Source organism: Botryllus schlosseri, chromosome 14 (assembly GCF_051294905.1).
Source record: "Botryllus schlosseri isolate E-star chromosome 14, Bs_hap1, whole genome shotgun sequence".
Taxonomy (NCBI): domain Eukaryota; kingdom Metazoa; phylum Chordata; class Ascidiacea; order Stolidobranchia; family Styelidae; genus Botryllus; species Botryllus schlosseri.
In genome coordinates, this window is record NC_137249.1 from 8,801,255 (window position 1) to 8,805,791 (window position 4,537).

The window sequence follows — 4,537 nt, forward strand, 5'->3', positions numbered from 1 at the left end:
AGTACCTAGACCAATATCCATATCATGACACTTATACGAGAACACGTAATACGCCACATACAGTCGTCCACACACATGAGCCCCGAGCACTCCAAATGCTCTGTATTGTATACATGAGACGCAATTCGTTTGAACCATTATTTATCAGTAAATAGGTTTGATCTCTAAATCCGACAATAAAGTTGCAAATATTAAATGAAAAGGCAACTCGGTTAAGGCTTGTGTAGGCCTATTGATTATGCATAATGGGTAATCGTACGGTGTTCTTGTCCAGACCCTTTCGCCAAGTAGTTTATTCTTTATATACAATTTGTTGGAGGATCGCAAAATCTGGGCAGCCAAATTCTGGCTTTTAGCAACACATGGGACTGGTAGGTTGGGCCAATCTCGTGATTAGAATCCTCATTTCACTGCTCACCTACAGTATATTTCAGAAATTGGTGTCATTATAGTAGAGCACTATATGAATTCCGTGTTGTGCGTCTTTTCCTTGATATGTAGGGCGATTTTTGTGACATGTAAAATAAGTCAAAATTGTAGCGTCAGGACAAAAAATGTCAAATTGTTTCCAACGTTGAAATTTTTTTGCAACCTGTATTTCGTTTGTATCGTAGATTTTGCACTGTCTTATCATTTGTCATTTGACGGCTTGTAGCTCAGTTTGTAGGCCTACCCATCGTCTGCTCATTGTGGATCATAAACATTCAAATGAAGCAAACAGGTTAACATGGTGTTGCGCTCAACGTACCGCAATATCCCAACTGAAGCAAGACTGCGTGGGCATTGCATGGTTCTTATATCAAGAAGAGCATGATGAAAAATTGTGATGTAGACAGCAGAGACACCATTGCCAGAATGAAGCAACACGGTTTGTCACCAGCAGTGTAGGCTACGCACAAGTTCAGTGTTGTCAGTCAACAACAACTGCTGATGTTGAACGTTCTTTTTCCATTTTTGGCAAGCTACAGGACAGACACTTTCTACCCGAGAATGTAGGAATTTATCTTTCGTTGTACTATACCTGATTTTAAAAAAATCGCCCTAATGATATGGTATAGGAAAGATATATATCATTGGCTACAAGGGATGTATATTCCTGTTGGCTATATATAAGGTCAACGTATAAAACAGATATGACCTGACGATATTGACGATCGTTTTTGGAGAGATCGGTGCACCTATTTGTTACATAGAAATATGCACATAGCAAGCAACATAATAGCAACGTGCAATCTCGAAACTTGTTATCGTAAGAACTACCGTGAACAATACGCTCCCAATCATACCTAATAGAACGTGCCCTATCATCATCAAGTTAATCTCAATGAACCTCTGATATCGCAGCAGTATATGTATCGCAGATGAGCGGATTCCGTAATTTGAGGAGGCCTGTATAATAGGGTTACCACATTTTGGAAATCTGAAAAGAGGACACTTTTTCAACATTTTCAGACTTGCAATACCGAAGGGAAAAAGTTTTCCCACTTCGTGGTCGGTTGACAGCTTTCGGGCTCAGATCCCGAAATAGCTCCCGGAGCGTTAGATCAATGCTGATTTTCTGTATCTCAGTAGGATTTTGCCCTATATTTAACCAAATTTCTCAAAAAAGATGACAAAATCTCAAAAAATATGACAAGTCCTATTAAATGAGGACGTATGGTAACCGTACTATATGAATCTGATGTTAGTTTCCAAAATTTTCGAAGTTGGAAGTCCGAGGATATCCGGTACGAAGTCGGGAACGCGAAGGTCAGTTTCGAGATTATGAAATTGAGATTGTCTCGTCCTGTCTATATCTGTGGTGTCTATTAGGGTGGAGTGAAAAATGAAAATTTTCGAATTTCAAAAAGGGGTCTTGATATGTGGTGCCAAATAGTAAACAAATAAATTCTATCATAATTTTGGGTTCGTACACCCTCTAGTGGTCGTGCAATTTCACCGAACGAGCAAAAAAAAGCTAATTTCGCCATATCTTGATCATCACTTACACTAGAAAGTCAGTTTTGGGCTTAAAAGATGCAGAAGCAACATGTTTCTATCTCACTTCCACAGAACTTACTCTTAAAAATGAACAGAAAAAAAGTTATGAGCAAATTTCTGATTTTACAGGTAAAATTAAGCACTGAAGCAGTGGGTAGGATGTCAAAAGCGTGTAGTGATTGATCCTATGACTGAGCAACATACCCATCAATAAGAACTACTTTTCAAAACTTTCTCAAACAAATGAAACCCCCTCCAAGCATAAATAGGGCACGGGCATCGATTAGAGACTGCTGAAACTGTATTTAAAACAGCGTCTATTGGTAGTGCGGCATCACGATATCGGTAAGTTTATAACAACGGCCCTCATGAGATTTCTTACCAAAATGCTGTCGTAGGGTTTGTATTATATTTGTCACAAAGCTCCTGAATGAAAGCGCAAAAATTGAAAATACACATTCAAAACACACACATCAATTCGATACTGGAAACATAAAATTTTTGTAGCAGTATCACATATGTATCAGTGTGCACAACACAATAAAGTCATGTTTAGTATTGAAAGATTTCATCTGCTTTCAAGACTTCAGTTTTTGTCTGATGAGGCCAGCTCTACGTTTAAATCCTGAAACATTGAGCAGATGCTTATCTCTCCACTGTCACATGTCTTTCCACTGCCTGGTTTTGGCAAGGATAACTGAGCCTTAATGGTGATGATCATAGGTTTCCCAGCTCATGATCGGACAAGGTCTTGATTGCGATGCAGGCGGTTGTTCAATATTTTTGAGGTTTAAGTTGACAATTTGGTGGAAAGATTAAGCCTTGATGTTGATAACTGGAATTTGGAAGAATCTGATGCTGGTGTCAGTGTTGCTGCTTTAGGATTTGGTTTCATTTATATATTCACCTTCAAAGTCGTCAATTGGAACCAGATCTGCAATATTTAGAGGCTGGGCCCGTCGTTCATTCAGTATGGTTGACTCTCGCATCTCAAATTTCAAAGTACTATGTGGGACAGAGTCGTCCATCTAAAAATCTGAATTGTCTTGCTCAATTCTGCATGGAGGTCTATTTTCCGTCATGGTTTGAAATAAAAATGCACAATTCCATTGTAGATGGTGCTAAAAATTTCCACTTTCCACAATATAGTTTCACGCGTCACAAAGCTGACTGATACCTGAATTCACTCCCTTGCTCTATCTTTGCTACGAAGAAATGCTCATTTTGAACACCCAGAAAATATTTTGCTGGGAATGCTTTGGTGACGAGGAGGGAAACGTCTGAAGATTTACAGTTAACAAAATTACAGCTATGCGCAGAACAACCACACCATACCAAATTCCAATTATGAATTCGAAGGAAGATATAAATGACACCAAACCTAAAAACAGCGACATTGAGCATCAGTTTCTTCCAAATTCCATTTATCAACATCAAGGCTTAATCTTTCCACCAAATTTTCAACTTAAACCCCAAAGATATTGAACAGCCGCCTGCAATCAAGACCTTGTCAGATGCCGAGGTGGAAAACCTAAGATCATCACCATTAAGGCTCAGTCATCCTTGCCACAACCAGGCAGTGGAAAGACATTAAAACGTGGTTACTGAAGCATCTACCCATGTTTCAGGATCTAAACGTAGAGATAGCCTCATCAGACAAAAACTGAAGTCTTGAAAGCAGATGAAATCTTTCAATACTAAACATAATTTTAATGTTTGTGCACACTGATACTCATATGATACCGCTACAAAAATTTTCTGTTTCCAGTATAGAATTGATGTTTGTGTTTTGAATGTGTACTTTCAATTTTTGTGCTTTCATTCAGGAGCTTTGTGACAAATATGATACAAACCCTACGACAGCATTTTGGTAAGAAATCTCATGAGGGCCGTTGTTGGAAACTTGCCGATATCATGACGCTGCACTACCAACGGAAGCTGTTTTACATACAGTTTTAGCATGCCCGAGCCCTATTTATGCTTGGAGGGGGTTTCAATTGTTTGAGCAAGTTTTGAAAAGTGGTTCTAATTGATAGGGTATGTTGCTCAGTCATAAGATCAATCACTACACGCTTTTGACATCCTACCCACTGCTTCAGTGCTTAATTTTACCTGTAAAATCAGAAATTTGCTTGTAACTTTTTTTCTGTTCATTTTTAGGAGTAAGTTCTATGGAAGTGAGATAGAAATATGTTGCGTCTTTTAAGCCCAAAACTGACTTTCTAGTGCAAGTGATGATCAAGATATCGCGAAATTAGCTATTTTTGACTCGTTCGGTGAAATTGCACGACCACTAGAGGGTGTACGAACCCAAAATTATGATAGAATTTATTTGTTTACTATTTGGCACCACATATCAAGACCCTTTTTTGAAATTCAAAAATTTTCATTTTTCACTCCACCCTAGTGTCTATGTCTCGTCCTGTCTATATCTGTGCATGTGCTGTATGCATTAAATGTCACAGTAGATATACGTCGCAAATGCTTTCAGAACTGCAATCATTCCAAGTCTTTGTGCATTGCGCAGGTCTACAGAAGTACAATTTGCTTCTTCCGC